This window comes from Macaca mulatta, chromosome 13 (assembly GCF_049350105.2).
Source record: "Macaca mulatta isolate MMU2019108-1 chromosome 13, T2T-MMU8v2.0, whole genome shotgun sequence".
Lineage (NCBI taxonomy): Eukaryota > Metazoa > Chordata > Mammalia > Primates > Cercopithecidae > Macaca > Macaca mulatta.
Window position 1 is genome coordinate 21,410,967 of NC_133418.1, and position 20,341 is coordinate 21,431,307.

Consider the following 20,341-nt stretch of genomic DNA (forward strand, 5'->3'; position numbering starts at 1 on the left):
ATTACAGGCATGAGCCACTGTGCCCAGCCTTGGAACATGATTTTTAAAGGGACCTCTGAGGTGAATTTGAAAACCAGTTCAGGAAGTTGGAAAGGAGAAATTCCTAGAATCCTGTGTGACTGCTGGGTTCCCTTAGTATTTCCAGTGCCAAGAGGGAGCTGAAGTCGAGAAGAGCAGATGACACGGGAGTCTTGCCAAATAGGGAGACGGGGCCAGGGTGCAGGGGAGGTAAGGCTCTGTGCCCAGCTGTGGGGAAGAGAGGAATCTTCTGGAAGTCCTCTGGGATGGTGGTGCCCATTTCTTTTGCTAAAGCCAGTGTTAACAAGGATTTCAGTCCCAACCATGCCCCATACCCTGGCTCCCCGATCCTGCCCCAGCTCAAGCTTCCCTGTAATGGGTTTTCACCCCATTTCTCCTCTTGCACTTGCCTCTCCCCTGTTACCCCGTCAATGATACCGTCAAAGAAATTGGACCTGGACTGGTCACTGCAGTACATGACTGCATGTAGTACGTGACGAATTCCACTCCACCAGCCCGGAAAGGTCATCTCTTGTAGTTGCCTCAGCTGCAAAGTAGGGTTACTAATACCAGCCTGGCAGACTGTGTGATTACACTTAGTAAGAGGACTCAGGTTAAGAACATCCCTAAGGTGCTCTCCAAAGAATCCCAGGGACTGTGAATAAAATGTTAAAATGACCTTTCTCCCTTCCTTGTCCCTGCATCTCATTTATCCTTGAGAGAAGGCCCATGAGGTGTTTCCCTGACGCCAACTTCCAGGTAACACAAACTTCAGGGGGAACCTCTAAGCACTTAAATAAAGCACATTATTCTTCTAGCATTTTATGTGACCGTAATTCTAGAACTGTACACATTTTCTGCCTTTAGAAGCAATGCACAGGGAATTGGAGTGAAGGGTTTTCTTCAGGACTCAGGAGGGCAAGTGACAGGACTCTCCCTGGTGTTGCATTATGCAAATGAGCGCCGGCCCATCAGTCCTGGGCCCTTCACCATGCAGACCAAGACTGGGCGTCATTTTGTGTCAATTATCTCTCTCTCTCTCTCTCTCTTTTTTTTTTAGTTTACATGAAGGCAATTTATTAACAGAAAACATTTTGAGGAGTCTTGTTCACAGATGGCGACCATGGCAACCCCTGTTCCTGCAGGTGCTGTTGGAGGAGATGGGAATGACATCCTCAATGCACCTGATCTTCATACCTAAGCGGGCTCCAGGTCCAGGGATCTCAGTCCTATTTCCTTCTGTGGCCTGGAGTTTGATGTAGGGCAGTGATGCCTGGCTCCTTGCACCTCTAGACCACATAGACCACATCCTGGGTGGCCAGCGTGGCAGCATGTGGAGAGGATTCATCTGACCAGCCTTTACCTTCATCCCACCAGTCACACAGCACATTTTTTTTTTTTTTTTGCCAGAAAGATCAGTGACATGGACAAATGTGTCACTGAAGGATGCAAAGATATGATAGATGTCAAATACATTCTCTCCTTCAGCCTCCTGAGCTCCAGGGCTGATGACCTGTTCTTCCTTCTTTTCCTTCCCCTTTCAAGGTATCATTTCTGTGCATCATCTCCAGACTCTGCACCAAAAAGCCCTGTGAATTCTTAGATCTGTCTTTGAAGTCCCTTTTCTTTCTGTGTCCTGTTGCCAGCTGCCATCTCTGGCTCTCCCTGCCTCCTCTTGGCTCTCCACCCTACCTTAGCTCTCAACTACTCTCCGAGGAAAACTCAACACCAAGGGTGGTCAGAATGGCCTTTAATAGGGAGGTGTTGATGAGTTTGTGGCAGCTCAGAGGCTCTCCGTGTCGGAGCCGTGCATTCTTAGCCCTGAAAAAACACAGGCTGTTGCTGTGGGTCTAGCTGCCAGATCCAGGGGCCCTGGTTGCATTTGTATAATACACCTCCCACTTTGTGGCTGGGTGTGCCCTCGGATTTATTTTAGAATAGTTATTTTCTATGTCCGTGGGGAATTGTGCTACTAGCACGGCACTTTATTGGAAGGATCCAATAAAGAAAGCAGTGGGTGGTCTCTTGAACTTGTGTTATAATATAATCGTATTACAATAGGAGGCAGCATGGTTTAGTGGCTCAAAGTTTAAGCTGCTTGGTTGTGCCATTACTAGCTCTATGCAGTTTCTGGCTTCATTAAATTACTATATGCAAAGAGATCAGCAGAGCAGAGGCCTGCATCTCTGCTGAATCCTGTCAAGTCCTCATATGAGGGCCTGGCACAGATTATGGGACTGAGAGGATGCCCACCCCTCCCTGGAAAGCAGGGTGAGGGGGGCAGGGAAGGGGTGGGAAGCTGTCAGGACAGGGGGCCTAGCTTGATGGTGGCTTTGTCACATCCCATATTTAGCCTAAGATGGAGCTATTTTGGAGCTGATTCAGTTCCTGGGGATGTTTTTTTTCTTTTTATAAGATTCAGAACCACTCTGAGCTAAAACCAAACTTTATCTGTAAAACAGAAATAATACTAGCTGCCTAACAGGGCTATTGTGGAAGTTAAATGGAGAAATGTACCTCAAAGGCTAAGAACAGGGCCCAGGCAGGACAAGCACTCAACAACAGCTAGCACTCAACAACAAGCACTCAACAACAGCTAGCACTCAACAACAAGCACTCAACAACAGCTAGCACTCAGCAGCTAGCACTCAACAACAGTTAGCACTCAGCAACAAGCACTCAACAGCTAGCACTCAACAACAGCTAGCATTCAACAACAGCTAGCACTCAACAGCACTACAGTGTTGTATGTTATTGAGTGCTTATCCTGTCCTGGGCCCTGTTCTTTGAGGGCTCTGTTCTTTGTTCTTTGCTATCTTTGACAGCATTTCTTAAATCATTTTTGAAAATTATTTTTCCCTTTCTTTTTTTGTGAAATAATTTCCCTATAGCCACCAGGCACAGAGCAATGGGGTAAGGGTCTTTTTTTTCTGTTTTTAACAGCACAGCCTTCTTAGCAAACCTTTCCTGGCCTTCTTTAGAGTGGCCTCAGATGGACACTGTGTTGCATTTGAGGGTTGTATATCAGGCAGGCCTTTAATACTGGTTGACACTTTTTGGGGTTTCATGGCACTAGGGAGACCACTTTCTGTTCCTCCTGAGGAGTAGACTGAGTCAGGCTGTTGGGTGGGGGTGACACTTCTCTGTCATCCCCTATAAGACCCCAAGAACCCATGAATTGTTCCCCCACAGAGGTCTTCACATTGCGATGAGAGGAGGCAAACTCTTGTGAGACCTTGGAAGAAGTATCAATAGTGTTCAACAATCCCAATCCCAAGTCAAGGTGAGAATTCTTTTTAATTTCATGGGAACCCTGAGTTGAAGGAAGCCCTGCTCATCCTGTTAACATGGCGGTGGCTGCTGGGACCAGAGTCAAACAGCATGCTGAATAGGCTCTGGCTCTCTTCTGACCCAAAAATCCCAGAGTAGTCTTGGACCAGGTCTGAAGAAGATGCTTTATATGCTGCAGTACAGGATGTTTTGGGCTTTTGGGTCTTTTCATTAAGAATGTGTAACTATTACCTCCCTGTTGGGTGAACCTGTGGAACTAAAACTTGAGGCGGGATGCATTCTTCTATCTCTTAGGACAAACCTCTCCAGACAGTCTCCCTGGAAGTGAGCCATGGGGCATGCTATTGTAGTTGGAGAGCCAGCCATGCTGTGAGGGAAGAGAGCGCTGCCATGGTCTGAACATTTGTGTCCCCCCAGACTTCATATGGAGAAACCTAGCCCCCAGTGAGGGCATTAGGAGGTGGGGGCCCTGGAAGGTGATTAGGTCATAAAGGCAGAGCTGTCATTAATGGGATCAGTGCCCTTATAAAAGAGGCCCCAGAGAGTCTGTCTGCCCCTTCCACCACGTAACGATACAGCAAGAAGGCACCATCTATAAACCAGGAAATAGGTTCTCATTAGACACCAAATTTGCCAGTACCTTGGTCTTAGACTTTCCAGCCTCCAGAACTGGGAGAAATAATTTCTCTTGTTGATAAGTCACCCAGCTTATAGTATTTTGTTACAGGAGCTCAAATGCCTTAAGACAGTGGCACTTAGAATCAGAGGCTTGGGGCCACACTCCTTGAAGTTAAACTTGGCTTGTGACTCACTTTGGCCAATGAAATGTGAGTTGCGGTAATGATGTCTCTTCTGGGAATAGACCTTCAAGCCCAAGGCTTGATACACCATGCCCCCTTTCCCCTGCCATAGAGACTGACAGCACTACTGTGGGGGATTCTTCCATCCAACCCTCCTAAGTAAAGTGACACAGAATAGAACCTTGCTGAGTCAAGATGGCCATATAGCATGCACAAGAGATAAATGTGTGCTGGGTGCAGACACTGAGTCTGAGTTTATTTTTTACCAGAGCATAACCAGCCTGTCCTGGTGAATATAGTTAACAGCCAACAGTATTCCCTAATTGCCACATTTTACACATGACCAGTGGAGCCTTATAAATTTGAGAGCTAGGAATCTTCCCATTTTACAGATGAGAAAACTGAGACCCTGAGCAGTAACAACTCATACTTGATGCTGAAACTCAACCTTAACCACCTACCAACACCTACCAAGCCTGATCTGCAGCAGGCAACCGGCACATTCACATTGAATCTCTCAGACATTCGCTCTGGGCTGAGCAGACATTGGCAGAAACTGACCCCTTCCTTTGTTTCTGAGGCAAGAGGAGGCATTTCTCATGGGAAAAGGGGTGAGGACAGGAAAGACGGCTCCTAGGAAACACACCTATCCATCTAAGTCCCCAGGAAGCCAAGTCAAAGGTGTAGTGTCGCTCTATACCCATCGCTTGGCCCTACTGTGCCTGGAATCCCCCCATGAAGCCACCAGAAACAAAAACTTCTGGGAAAAGAGATGGTGGGGCTTTCCTCAGACAGTAATGAGTTATTCTGGATCAAATGCCCACTGGGCCAAGAAGGTGAGTGGCCTAGTCAGTTTGGACTGCCATAGTGGAATACCATTGATGGGATGACTTGTAAACAACTGAAAATTACTTCTCACAGTTCTCAAAGTCCAAGATCAGGTCCCAGCATGGCCAGGTTCTGGCAGGGACCCTCTTCCAGGTTGAAGACTTCAACGTCTCATTTTCTTGCGTGGTGGAAAGAGAGTGAGAGAGCTCTCTGGGGTCTCTTTCAGAAGGGTGCTAATCCCAGTCATGAGGGCCCCACCCTTGTGACCTCATCACCTCCCAAAGGCCTCATCTCCTAATATGATCACCTTGGGGGTTAGGATTTCTACATATGAATTTGGCAGGACACAAGCAATCAGTCCATAACTGTGACACACAGGAGGAAACTGCAGGCCAGACGAGGAGAGTGGTAAGGAAGGGAACAGGTGCTTCCTCTCTGCAGGGCAGCTGTCATTCTGCTGAGCATCTGCAGGTGGGAAGATGTCCAAGTGCTGCCAGAGCATCCCATTTTCCAAGAGTAGTTGGAAAATATAGATTTTCTTTTTAACATGAAAGGTCAGCTCCTGATCTTTACATCTTGATAGTTCATTAAACAACTTAAAATGCATGTGTGCCAAGCAAAACACATTCCAGACTGTAGCCCCCAAGCCTTCAGTCTGTGACCTCTGGAAAGATCTAGCATCATTTTGCTACTTGAAGGAATGTTAGTGGGGGCAGAATCTCCTCATCTAAACAAGGAATATGTCTGGAAATGCAGTCACCCGCCTGACATGTGGGTGGAGTTGGCTGCCATCTGGATCCGGGTGTTTCAGAACCACCACCTGCTGCAAGGTGTCTGACATTCCATAACTAGGGACTCAGTTCTTGTTTGGGGGCATTGTCTCCTGGTTAAAAATAAATGAACCTTGACTGCCTTCTCCATAACTTTTCCCTTAGAAAAAAGCAGTAAGTATGAAGACAAGACCCTGAAGTTTGGCCAGTGGGTGGGCTGGTGCAAAGAGGGCTCCCTGGGATAGGGCAGAAGAGGGAGGAAAAAGAAGCTGGGTGTGTGTGTACCAGGAGGACTTGCCCCAGTTCATGGCTTCCACTCAGGATACCCAATGTTGGCCTCCAGCACACAATCCTGAATTCCCAGCAATGGCTCAGAAAGGTGCATGTGCCTTCAGGGAGAGAGACTTCAGCTGGGCCGAGGAAGCTGTTGAGGTCTACCTCTCAAACTTTCTTTCAAAGGCATGCAGAATTTCCATCTGAGGCTATTTGTACAAATGATGATGTTCCCTCCGCATACTTGTCTGTTCAAACTCTTATTAATTTTAAGCAGGCTGGGAGAAGACAGCCTGTACACAATGAGAGAGTCAACATACAGACAGACAATGTCAAGACCATGTAGAAAGACAGAACTCTGACCCACAGTCTGTAGGAATCAGCCCAGAAGCCAAACGACAGCTCCTATAGCAATCAGACCCAAAATTCTAGGACTCGATTAATAACTGATTGATTCCCTAGGTATTTTTGTTTTGTTTTGTTTTTGTTTTGAGATGGAGTCTCGCTCTGTCCCCCAGGCTGGAGTGCAGTGGCTCAATCTCAGCTCACTGCAACCTCTGCCTCCCAGGTTCGAGCGACTCTGCCACCTCAGTCTCTCAAGTAGCTGGGATTACAAGTGCGCACCACCATGCCTGGCTAATTTTTTGTATATTTAGTAGAGACGGGGTTTCACCATGTTGGCCAGGCTGGTCTCAAACTCCTGACCTCAAGTGATCTGCCCACCTTAGCCCCTCAAAGTGCTGGGATTACAGGCGTGAGCCACCACGCCTGGCCTGATTCCCTAGGTTTTTGTCACCACTTCCAACTTAGGACCAATGGAAGAAAGCCAAACGTGCTCCCTAACCAATCACACGGGAGGTCCCATTTCTTGTAGCCACCTTCATTTTCCCCAGGCCAACACCCTCCACTCAGGGCACACCCGAAGCCTTCCTTTCTTTCCTCTTTGAGGCTTTCCCACTCCCCTGCTTCCCTCTGAGTTTCTGCCAAAACACAAGGGATGATGGCCAACTCCGTCACTAGCACAAGTTCTGAATCAATAGGCTTTGCTCCTCACTTGGCTGGCGTGTGTTCATTTCCACAGCTCACAGTTTAGTTGGGGGTTGGGCTCACTCCAGGTAGGTAGCATTGGCCAACATGGTTGATTAAAATGCACCCCCATGCACTAACTCTACAGAATGCACTTGGAGGAGGCAGGTTTGAAGGGATTGGTGTACTTGTCTGTTCCAGATGGAGGGCAGAGAGGCTCAAGAGATGTTTGAAATCATTGTTTTGACCAGAAACTTCATTAGCCTGAAGACAATGGGGCAATTGTCCTGGGGCAGACAAAGCTGGGTGCTGGGGACTTGGATAAGCTGCCACCTGAGCTGTCTGGGCACAGATTTCCACAGGCTGATGCCCGGCGGTGAAGAAGGCAGTTCTCTTCCTGTGAAATACAGCCATTGAAGGTGGTGACCACTCAGCCCCACTGGAGGGGACCAACGTGGACAAGTGGCCCTGTCACCTCCTTGCTGGGGCAAGTCACCAATGTTTTTAGCAGGCAAGAGGCATCTCAAATTAAACCCAACTAAAAGAGATGTGCCTTGGGAAGGGAATGGCATTGTCTAGTATACGAACAAAACGTCATGGATGGAGAGCTTTAAAGACATGATACCTTTATTTTGCAGGGAGAAGCAGTTGGAAATGAAAGAAGTTGAAATTTACAATACTAATTAAAAAGAAGAATTGGGATAGCTCTGAAATGTATTCCTGGCCCCCTCTCTCACAAGTTTCTGATATTTTGAAAACTTCAGGGGATGAATTCGAGTTTTTCTCCAGACATGGTTCTACAAAGAACCACAACTTAGAGGCACTGCTTGGAGCTTGGCCAATTAGGAAGAAGGGTGAGGGAGACTCCACACCAGAGCCCTCCTGGTCCTGGCACAAGCCCCATAAATAGGAAGAGAAGGTGCTAAAATACCTTTGTTCTTTTTAAAAGAATGGCTGCCAATTACTTCAACCAAGGTCCTGATTCCATTCCTGCTAATTAGGCTGACATCACAGAATTTACCAGAAGAAAAGTGGCCTGGAAAGCCGCTCTCCCCGTCTCTAGGCTTCTGTGTGATCATGTGACACAGCAGTTACTATGGCGATTATCAGTCTTGAGTGGATTGTCCACAAGTTGAACTTACATCTGACAAGTCAAATTTGTCAGTTTGGAGAAAAAGTAAAGTGGGTTACTTTTTTTATTTTTTCTTGAAGAGATTTTCTTGGCTCCTGGAGATAGCTTCTCCACCTTTCTAGCTGGCAGGCTTTTTCCACATTGTAGTTTTGAGATTATTTTATTCTCTCTTGTGGTCTATATTGTGCACAAGAAATAGACATAGCCAGCAGCCATGGCCCTCCATCATAATGTGGGGATAAAATAAAACACATCCTGTGATTCAGTGAGGCACCAATCATAGGCTCTGCCTCTCCTGTGATGGGAATAGTATGCCAGCAGATGGGTTTTCTCTCCAACAAGTGTTTTCCATTTCCTTCATGGGCATGAACTGCACTCCTGCCAACATACCATGATCCTGCGTGTGGGCATGTGTGCACATGTGTGTGATGGGATTCCTAGGCTATAATGTTATTTTCCTGAATGCTGCCAGACACATGTCTCTGGAAACCCAGTGCTCTAACTCTTTTATGCCTTCTTGTGCATACAAATGCAGACCAGGAGCCAGAGCCAGAAAATACATACATAAAACCAGAAACCTCTCATGCTGATGCCGTGGAAAAATAGCAGATACGGGCCTCATGGAGGAGCAGGCTCTCCATAAACCAGCCAGAACCCACCTACCCCAACCCCAGATGCATAGAGACTGGTGCAGGTGGCCCAGCTGGGGCTGCAGGAAGAGGGGGTCCTGCTCACTGCCTTCTCTTTTTTGTGTTACATTGCACTCCCCATGCCAGGGGCTGTGGGAGGTGGAGAATCCTCATGAAATGAGTGGGGACAGTTGACCATCGTCCACTCCTTCCAGTGTACCCCCAGAACCTCTCTCTATGCAGTTTTGCCTGGCTCTTGATTTGAGGACCTGTCTCTGCAGAGGCCCCTTGGTGATAAAGTCGGGGTCACGAGTCAGTCCTTATAGGGATGTTCACTCTCCAAGACTCACACCCACGGGCTGCCCTTCCAGACGTGCTGGGTGCCACACAAGGGCACACTGCAACCAGGGCTTCCAGAAACTGGGAAACCTGGAAGCATTCAGGCAAGAAGCCAATAGCTCCAGGGACCCTGTGGCTCTAGAATGTAGGTGGCCTCCACTCACCAAGTTCATGCCGGTAGCTGTGTGGATGCCGCACTCCATCCTCTGAACAAGATGGCCACTTTCCTTACTGGCAGATGATGAAGAAGAATCCTTTTAGCACCGTCTAAGCAAGAGGCTGGCCTGCCTACTTGCCAGAACTTTCCGTGAACTTGCCAGAACTTGCCAGGACACTCCTGGCCTCAAGCGTGCCTCCCACCTCAGCCTCCCAAGTTGCACAATCTCATGATGCAAAAGGTATCCCTGCGGCCTGCACCCTGCCAGGAGCTGACAGGCATCCAGGATAAGCCAAGACAGGTTTATCGTGAAGCTCCCAGAGTGAGAGGGTAGTCCCAGCATAATGGCGCCGGGTAGGAAGGTACCCGAGGAGTTAGGGCTAATGAGAGCCATCATTTATCATGAGGTGCCCACAAAGTGGGCAGGGACACCTGGCCTTTTCCAGTTGCTTCTGCAACCTGGCAGGGCCTCACATTCCCATCAGAAGATGTTTGCTTCCTCCCAGGATCCAGACAAGGTTCTGGATGAAGACAGACAGGAGTGATGGGGACAATGACTAGGATCCCTGCTGGTACTGCAGGAGAGCCCTCAGCGGATTGCGGCCAGACCCATCTGCTGAGAATCTGCTCACGCCGGGCACCATGATAGGAACATTCTCAGTCTACCTTTGTTCTCATCCTTCAGAGAAAGCCTCCAATTTAGACCCTGTGATTCCATTTTACAGAAGAGAAATCTGGGGTCCAGCACTTCAACAATGCCTGTGTGTCCCAGCGCCAGTAGGGAAAGCAGAATTTGGACCCAGGATTACAGACCCTGAATCAATGCTGTGTCTTCCATTCCAGTGTTTCCCAAATTTCAGCAACTCATGTGTCACCATGCACCCCATTGACTTGGTATTTTTCTTCCGATCAACTTGAAAGCACTCATTTTTAAACTTCAGCTTGTCTTAAGCAATAATATTCACAAAATAATGGATTTAATGTGCAAGTAACACTTTTTCCAGATCTCATTAAAAGTTTCCTGGCCACAGAGCCCCTCTTGAGGGAGGTGAGGGAGCTCTGGAAGGAAGAAATATGTAGATGGAAAGGAGAAGAGTTAGCAGAAAGCACCAGTAAAATATAAGTAGGCTGTGTATGAGTGAGTGGACGGCTCATTGGTTTCCCAGGACTGCAGTAACAAATGCCCACCAACTGAGTGGCTAACAACAACAGACATTTACTCTGTCTCAGCTATGGAGGCTCCAAGTGCAAGATCAAGATGGCGGCAGGGTCACAGTCCCTCTGAAACCTGCAGGGGCGGGTCCTTCCTTGCCTCCTCCTGAATCTGGTGGTTGCCTGCAATCCTTGGCACTCTTTGGAGTGGCTGCGTCACTCCAATCTCTGCCTCTGTCTCCACACCACATCCCCTCCTCTGTGTGTGTGTGTGTGTGTGTGTGTGTGTGTGTGTGTGTGAGAGAGAGAGAGAGAGAGAAGAGAAGAGACAGACCCTAGCTCTCTTTTTAAAACATTTATTTATTTATTTATAGAGACACGGTCTTGCTCTGCAGCCCAGGCTGAAGGGCAGCAGTGTGATCATGACTCACTGCAGCTCCAGTTGGCCTCCAGCAATCCTCCTGCTTCAGCCTCCCCAGTAGCTGGGATTATACGCATGTGCCACCAGCCAATTTTTTAATTTTTAAAATTGTTTTAGAGATGGTGTCTTGCTATGTTGCCCCGACTGGTCTCGCACGCCTGGCCTCAAGCAAGTCTCCCACCTCAGCCTCCCAAGTTGCTGGGATTGCAGGTGTGAGCTACCTGGCCCTGCCGTTTTCTCCTTTCATAAGAACACTAGGCATTGATGTACTATGGCCATCCAGTATGAAGAATATGACCTTGTCTTAATGAGTTACACCTGCAAAGACCCTATTTCCAAGTAGGGTCACACTCTGAGGTTCTGGATGGATATAGATACAGGATCACTCTTCGACCCCACACACATGGAGCGAGTTGTGGGTGTGAGTGTGTGATGCACAGCAGCCCTGGGAAGGGACATGTGGTTCAGCTGTGCAGTTAGTGAGAGGCAGCCCATGGGAGAGAAATACCCTGGTAAGGAGGCTCAGACCTTCTCACTGCTGGTCCTGCCTGGGCCTCTCTGGAACTTTCTACCTCTATCAAGGGAGAAGCTCAGACATGGCCGGAGTGAGAGATGAAATGTATTACAACTTAAAAAGATAACGACCATATGATCCAGCAACCCCATTTCTGGGCATTTATCCAAAACAGTCAGCATCCTTATGCTCCTACAAGTCTATTTACAATAGCCAAGAAGTGCAAGCAACCTGCATGTCCACCGACAGATGACTGGATAAAGAAAATGTGCTGTATCCATGCAATGGAATATTATTCAGCCTCAAAAAGGAAGGAAACTCTGACACATGCCACAACATCGATCTACCTGGAGGACATGGTGCTAAGTGAAGAAGCCAGACACAAAATACTGTTTGATTCCACCAACATGCTGTAAATAAAATGGTGAAACTCGTAGAAACAGACAGGAGAACGGTCCTGCCAGGGGCTGGGGGAGGGGACTGAGGTGCTGCTGCTCAAAGGGGCTCAAGTTTCAGCGCAGTGAGATGAATAAGCCCTGGGGACCGGCCATGAAGCATGGCACCTGCCTACGGTTAACAAGACTGTATTGTGCCCCTAGAAATCTGCTAAGAGGGGACATCGCATGGTAAGTGTTCTTAGCACAATAAAATCAAATTTTTGAAAAATAATTAAGCAGAAAGAAATAAACCTTTATCTGGAAACAAACAAACTTATTTCATCCCTGGCCTTGAAAGTGGCGAGGGGCCGAGGGGCTCCCTGAGGACTGGGAGGGGTCCTGGCTGTTCCTGCTTTGGTCTTTTCCTGCCTCACTCTTGTGTCTTATTTCCCCGCTAGCTCAGAGGTGGATGGGAGAAGGTGTCATTGATTGGGGCCCATCATACCTGGGCCACCAGGGCCATCTCCACTTACAGAGAAGGAGGCTGGTTCTAAGGCAGGAGCACACGGTGGAGAGCCCATGGTCAAATGGTGGAGACTGTGCCCAGCACAGTGGCTCCAAGCGCACAGCCCAGTCTAGAAACTTCCCTGAAGGAGGGGCTCTGTCCGCATCACAAAGTCTCCCCAGACTGCCTCAGGCTGGCATTCAAGAGCTTATGGGGGTGACCCCTCAGCCATGGGGTGGCTGATGGACAGGGCCTGGGGTCCAAAGTCTCCTTCCCACTTGCTCCCCTCACACACATGATCCCACCAGGGGTAAAGGCAAATCCTAGCATTTTCTGAGCTGGCCTTGGGATGGGCTATCATCACATATCTGGGATGCAGCCCCTTCCCATGACCGCTGGTCAGAGGGGCTCAGGGCCCTGCTGCGCGGTGCGCTGCTCCTGGAGTGAAATGGCCGCTGTAGGCCTCTTTGGGTGTCTGCCCCCCTCATGATGTTCCCTTGTCTGGGAACTGCCTCTCCCACCCACAGAGGTGAGCCTCGTGGAGTCACCTGTGTTCTGTGGGACCTTGGATTAGTCAGGGTCCCCCAGAGAAACGGAGCTGAGAGAAGAGTAGGATGTGCGTTAATTGGCTCATGTGATTACAGAGGCTGACAAGTTCCAAGACCTACAGCCAGAGAGCTGGAGACCCAGGAGAACTGATCAGTTCTCGACATCAGTTCTTACACAGGCCTTTGTTTGAGTCCAAAGTCCTGAGCCCAGAAGAGCCAATGGTGTAGCTCCTGTTCTAAGGCCAGCAGGCTCCTGACCCAGGAAGAACCAGCGTCCCTGTTCAAAGGCAGTCAGGCAGAGGGGAGTTCCCTCTCGTCCTCAGGAAGTTCAGCCTTTTTGCTGTACGCAAGCCTCTACTGATCAGATGAGGCCTGCCACAGTAGCAATCTGCTTGACCCAGACCATTACCATTCAAATGGCAATCTCATCCAGAAAACCTTTATTTATTTATTTATTTATTTATTTATTTATTTATTTATTGAGACAGAGTCTTGCTCTGTCACCCAGGCTGGAGTGCAGTGGCACAATCTCGGCTCACTGCAAGCTCTGCCTCCCGGGTTCATGCCATTCTCCTGCCTCAGCCTCCCGAGTAGCTGGGACTACAGGCACCCGCCACCACGCCCAGCTAATTTTTATATTTTTAGTAGAGACGGGTTTTCACCGTGTTGGCCAGGCTGGTCTTGAACTCTTGACCTTGTGATCTGCCCATCTCGGCCTCCCAAAGTCCTGGGATGACAGGCGTGAGCAACTGTACCGGCCTCCTGTTTAGAATAATGTTTAACCAAATATCTGGGGACTTGATGGCCCAGTTAAGTTGACACATAAAATTAATCACAGATCTCAAGCCAATCCGATTCCCTCTCCAGAGGAATTTTCTACTGGGACAGAGAGACCAGCTGGTCTCTGCCTTGGTAGGACCTGGGGACCTGATGGGCAGACACCTTTGCTCCTGGTCTCCTCAGGCCCTTGAGAACTGTAGGACACCACCCCTCCCTGCCCCTGTATCTTGCTCAGATGCATACCTTCCACCTTAGATGAGCTTGGGCTGAGTTTCTTGCCTGCATCCCCACCGGGACCCCTGTGAAGGCTGGCTCCCCTCAGTCAGGCTCTCCCTCCTCTATGGGGTCTTCACAGATCCCTCCCATGTGCTCTTACAGCAGGGCTGGGTCCTACTTAGAGAACTGACTAAATACAGAGTCTCACATCCTGAGTGATTATTATAATAATCAGAGTGAACACTGAAGACCGGATTTTATGGGAGTGTGTGTGTGTGTGTGTGTGTGTGTTTCTAACACCAGCCACTTGCTTCCAGAGACACATTTCCATCTGGGTGGTCACTAACCTGCAAAGTTGTGGCACTTCTTGGAGCCTCCTTCAGGGCAAGTCTGAAATATTTTAATAGACAAGTTAAACGTCCTTTAGGTAGAGGTTTCCAGAAATGCCAGTGGAGTTGAATATATGGTTTAATAACAATTCTAGTTACTGAGGCTTCTCCTCCCATCCTTGGTTTGGGTACATGCAGTACAGTTAAAACTAAACTGTCAAAGGGGAATGATTTAAAGCAAAGTTCTGGCCATGAGTGGGCCTTGGGAAACCCGCTCTGGGGTGCTTTGTTTTGTTTCTGGAAGAGAGCTGGGGAGGACAGCCAATACTGTGTCAGTGTGGCTGCGTTTTTGCAGCATGGAAGTCGGTGGGATTATTTTATTATCACGCCAACTGGACTATCACCCTGGTCACAGGCTGCAGCAAGGAATACTGAATGTTTGCACCTGTAGGTGACGAAGACGCTGCACAGATGGCCTAATTAATCTTCTCATCTGTTAGCTGGGGACACAGGGAGCCCGACTTGCTCCAAATCTCCCAGCCAGGCAGTAGGAGAGCTGGACTTCACAGAATCAGACACAAATTCCAGATGGCTCAAGGACCTAAGTAGAAAAGTGAAACTTTCCAGTCAGGAGAGAACACCTTTATGATCACATGGTGAGAAGGAGGGACTTCTTGGGGAAGACTCAAAAAGCACAAACCAAGGGACAAAAGGCTGACACACGTGACCACATTACAATTAAGAATTTCTCTCTACCTTAAAACAAGAAGAAAAGCCAGTGTGTAAAGTCTAGCTTTCCCAGGTTGTGAATATTCCCACTGGAAGCATAGGATGGTGTTCATGGGAAGAGTGTAGGATGGTGTGCATGGGAAGAGCATAGGATGGTGTGCATGGGAAGAGTATAGGATGGTGTGCATGGGAAGAGCATAGGATGGTGTGCATGGGAAGAGCATAGGATGGTGTGCATGGGAAGAGCATAGGATGATGTGCATGGGAAGAGCATAGGATGGTGTGCATGGGAAGAGTGTAGGATGGTGTGCATGGGAAGAGCGTAGGATGGTGTGCGTGGGAAGAGCATAGGATGGTGTGCATGGGAAGAGCATAGGATGGTGTGCATGGGAAGAATATAGGATGGTGTGCATGGGAAGAGTATAGGATGGTGTGCGTCGGAAGCGCATAGGATGGTGTGTGTGGGAAGAGTATAGGAAGGTGTGCATGGGAAGAGTATAGGAAGGTGTGCATGGGAAGAGCAAAGGATGGTGTGCGTGGGAAGAGCATAGGATGGTGTGCGTGGGAAGAGCGTAGGATGGTGTGCGTGGGAAGAATATAGGATGGTGTGCGTGGGAAGAGCGTAGGATGGTGTGTGTGGGAAGAGCATAGGATGGTGTGCATGGGAAGAGCATAGGATGGTGTGCGTGGGAAGAATATAGGATGGTGTGCGTGGGAAGAGCGTAGGATGGTGTGCATGGGAAGAGCATAGGATGGTGTGCATGGGAAGAGTATAGGATAGTGTGCATGGGAAGAGCATAGGATGATGTGCGTGGGAAGAGCATAGGATGGTGTACATGGGAAGAATATAGGAAGGTGTGCATGGGAAGAGTATAGGATGGTGTGCATGGGAAGAGCATAGGATGGTGTGCGTGGGAAGAGCATAGGATGGTGTGCATGGGAAGAGCGTAGGATGGTGTGCATGGGAAGAGCATAGGATGGTGTGCGTGGGAAGAGTGGCAGTGTTGGTTCCCTCCCAGCATCAGCCCCTTGCAAGAATATACACCCCACAACAGTGCTGTGAAGCATGTGTCCCCAAGTCACATGGAGGAAGCTGAGGCTGGGGAGGCCAGTTGTTTGCCACAGTCACTGATCTGGTGAGTGACAGGGCACCACAAGCCACTATCCCCTGCAGTCATCACCCATGGACCCACCCATGCCCCTCTTCTCCCCTCCCACATTTGCAGGAGCCAAAGTGTCCTTTAAAAAATGAAAATCAGACTGTGATATCCTCACCATCAGGTCCTTCTCCTGCTCACCTCTTACCACACTTCCCTTTCCCCAGTTCCTGCAGTGCAGGCCTCCCCAGGGCCTTTGCACAAGCTGCTCCCTCCCTCGCCTGAGACCCTCTTCTCACTTCTCCACGTGGCCAGTGCTACTCATCCGAAAATGCCACCACCTGGGAGAACCCTGCCCTGGCCTGGATGCCATTCCTCTTAGCACTGTACATAATTTGGCTTCTATGTGTTTGTTTAACATCTGTCTGGAGTACACTGAATGCTCTTTTGTTCCTGACTGTACTCTTAGCTCCTAACACAGTGGCAGGCACATAATACATGCTTACCCAAAATCTATTGACTGAATGGCGAATCCCCACTGAAATGTTTCAAGCACTGTCCCTAATGAGCCACGTGACCTTGACTTTGAAAGCCCACAGTGCCTCCCAGCTCTGACTTACACTCAGCCAGCTACTCAGAGACAATAACCCTACTGTGTGCCAGGCACAGTGCCAGGCACCAGGGATGCAGTGCCCCAGGCAGCCCAGGGTCAGGCAGCATCTACCAAGAGTCTAAAGTCACACGATTCTCTTGGTCCCCAACTTTCCTGGAGATGGCTGGCCTCCCCAGATGGAGGCTTGCGTTGCCTGGGTGGCCCCCTGGCTGTGAAGGTGATGTCGGGGGATGAGTTCCAGTCTCCAGGAAGGATGTGCCTGAGCCAAAAGGCCACAGTAGTGCAGGAGCTGGGGCCAGGAGCCAGTCAGAGGAGGGCGGAGGCTTCGAGACAGCAGCACCTCTCTGATGTCAATGGGACAGCCGCAGCCCCGCCCACCCTGAGCAAGCTCCCTTCAGGCTGTAATTCCTGTCTATTATTCAAAAAGGAACCTTTTTCCTCCTCTCAGGCTTTGTACAAAACCATGACCAAATAATTAAGTCGTTGACTCTTTCTTCCTGGCGCAGAAAACACAGCCCCATAGACGATCACATTTCACCTGTGTGCTGCCCATCTGTGCTCCAAGCTCAGGGGTCTGCAAAAGGAGCCCTCCACCAGCCCTGCAGCTGGGTCCCTGTGCTTCCTTACCATCGGGGCTCTCTCCTCGGGCTTCTCTGCACAGAGCAGCACTTTTTTTAAACCAAAGTTCTAAAATTTACCTTGCTTCTTCAGAAGCACCTAGGAAGCCTTCGTTGCTTCAGTGAGTTTCTCATGGTAAACAACCAGAAACAAATTGTAATCATACGGGGAAGGGTTGCGCTGGCAGGGTCGTGTGGAAGAAAGGGCCAGCTACGTGGATTCCATCTCTGCTGGGATAGGACTTCTGAGGACGGGGGAGTTCCCTGAGAGGCCACTGGGTGAGGGGCCAGTGGGGGTCTTGGGAATGAGGGGGACACTGGACAATCTTGGCTGCTTTCTGAGAGGTGAAGCTACTTTACAGGGGTAAGCGGGGAGAGAAAGGCAGAGGGGAGGAGAAAGGAGCCACGCCTACTGATTGCTCACAAAGTGCCCTGTGCTGTGCCCACGGGTTACCTCAATTTTCTCATTTAAGCTCCTTGCTTACCCTGAGAAACAGAGATTGCCATCCTCATTTGACGCTTCAAGAAACTGAGGCTCAGACAGGCTGAGCAACTTCCCCTAGATCACACAGTGAGAAAGCGACAAGGGCAGGATTTGCACCCAGGCCCATCTGAAGCATTCATACCATGCTGCCTTGCATGGAAGAAGGGAATGGGGTGGCCTGGGAAAGCTTGACCAATAGCCCCTGTCCTCTCCTACCTGAGCTGAGATCCTCACGAGACATCCGCAGACATGCAGGGGAGCAATTCCAGCCAGAAGGCCCTCAAGCATTTGCCAAACCAAGCATTTGCTGCAACCAACAAATGAATCTGTGCACCCCTTCCAATAGCCCACACCCATTGGTTTGGTTCAATGTGTCTACGTTTGAGACAAGCACTTCCAAAGAGAAAGCACGTGTCTGGCCAGTGGGACCCATAGCAGGTTCAGGGTCCGAAGGGCCATGAGGTATTCTTGGCACCCACTGCCCCAGCCAGTTGTGTAAGGTTGGAGGTGGTAGGTGGGACATGCATTCACCAAGACTTTTCCTTGGCATTAATCTGCTTACAAGAAGACTGCGTAGACTCTTGTGAAAAGTTCACCAAGGTTACAGGCGGGGGAAAGGCAAGGCCAAGGTAGGACTGAACGGGGACCTCCATGGGGCGGATGACCTGAGAAAGCTGCAGAAGGAAGGTGGTGGAAAGATGACTTGAAGGTTGGGGCACAAGAGTAACAAGGGTCCTGGGCTCAGGGGGAAGTTAAGCCTAGTCAGGGAAAGCAGGGAGGGAAGAACCTTCCACACCGCCCATAAGGGATAGAGCTGAGCAGACCCAGGCTCTGTGATTCCAAAGCTCAGGCTCTTTCTAGGCCATTACGCAGCCCTCTGTGTGCTAAAGTGATAAGCGCCCTACATCAGAAAGCACTCCTGCCTTTCCGAACAGACTCACAATGGAGATGGATTCCCTCTGGAAGCAGGGATCTCTGCAACTCATGTTTTTTTTTTTTTTTTTTTTTCAGTTTCCATATTGTGCTGAACAAGTGGGGAGGGTTGAAGGCAGTGGGATGTTCAGAATGTTGGCAAGTGATAATGGCCACAGGCAATGGAAAGCAGGACAGGATGTGACCTGAGCATGTCATGGAGGGCAGGAGAGACAGTGCCAGGGGCAGATTCGGGTCCCCCCCTTGCTCCGACAGGCTGGCCGGCCCCGGGGAAATGGCAAACTAGAGTTAGCCATGGCAAAAGAGCTTCTTAAAAGTGATTTTGATTGTGAAATATACCACTCATATTATAAAATGCATCACACATACAGAAGACTGTATAAAATGTAGCTGAACAGTTTAAAGAATAATCATAAGAAGAACATTTGAGTATCCACATCCAATGCTAAACAAAACAAAATAAAACAAAAAAACCAGCATCTTACAAAAGGGTCCTGTGCTTCTCCCACATGGTGTCTTCCTCCCTTCCTCACCAGGGCCAGCAACCATCCTGATTTTTATGTCGGCCATCCACTTGTTTTTCTTTATAATTTCCCACTTATGTGTGATCTCTAAACAATGGATTGCTCAGTTTAAAAAACAATTAGTAGCAAGCACAAAGCCAGCTGTGCAAAGAAAGGGCAATGTGGCCCCATTAGACAGAGGCCCCAAGAGCGAGTAAGATGCTGCAGAATATCAGAGGCTGGCCTCCGCTGCCCTGATGATGACCTAATTACTTGGTATTCCAGGAACTGGGCCAAGGGACAGTCTGGTCCGCCAGAACATCGACTTCAGCAGGGAGAACAGGGGCCATGAGGCCCAAGGAGGCAGAGCAACACAGCTCATGTCCTGAGAAGCCTGCCACCTCATTCCCACAATGGCCATGTCTCCATCCTCCCATCTCCTGGGACAAGGGGTATTAGGAAAGGGGTGATCCCGCACAGAGATCCCCCACCACCATCCCCACAGCTTTTGGGGGTGGAAGACTGAGATGCACTGAAGGCATCCACTGCTGTGGGCAGGGCTGGAAGTTCCCTGAGCCGGGGGGATTAACGGAGGCGTCATGAGAGTGCACCCGGGCCACTCTGTGTTGCTCCCTCGGGGAGGGAGGGCGATGATACAAGATCAGTCGTCCAGGGGAAGATCCTCAGGGATCGGGCAGGAGCTGAAGACTTCCAAGAACAAAGACGCCAGACTCTAAATCTCAATGTGAAGTCCTGCGACTAACTCCCCCCATATTTATTCACTTAATACCAGGTACCCCCTTACCCACCATTCACCCACCATTCACCCACCATTCGGTAAAGTCTGTTCCATCCACACACAAAAAATCTGAAACTGAGTTTTTATGAGGTTATCAGTGAGGGGCTAGAGTCCATCTCTAGGTTTGATGTCACCCAAGATAGAGAGCCCAGCTAATGCAGAGGACCATGTCTCCGTGACACTAATCCAGTGAGAGCAGAAGCTTGGAACTGGGCTGTAGAGAGCTATGGAGCCCCACAGCAATTTGAGGTGATCTTAACCAGATGTGTAAGAGACTACTTAACCCGTGCACTAGCGTCTGGGCTCCTCTGATGTGCTCCCGTCTCTGTCCTACCCATCTCTCTGGACTAGTGACCTTCCCGTGTGATCGCTGGCAACTCCAGTGCAGTGACTGGCTGGCATTTCTTTGTCCCTCCAGCACCACCTCCTGCCTAGTGCAATTTATGGTCACAGTTGATGGT

At 49.4% G+C, this 20,341-nt stretch overlaps 1 pseudogene; it reads right to left on the reverse strand.

The window, feature by feature from the left end:
- Window positions 1–857: 857 nt before the first annotated feature.
- Window positions 858–1,570, reverse strand: LOC100430618 (small ribosomal subunit protein uS11 pseudogene; annotated as a pseudogene).
- Window positions 1,571–20,341: the final 18,771 nt, after the last annotated feature.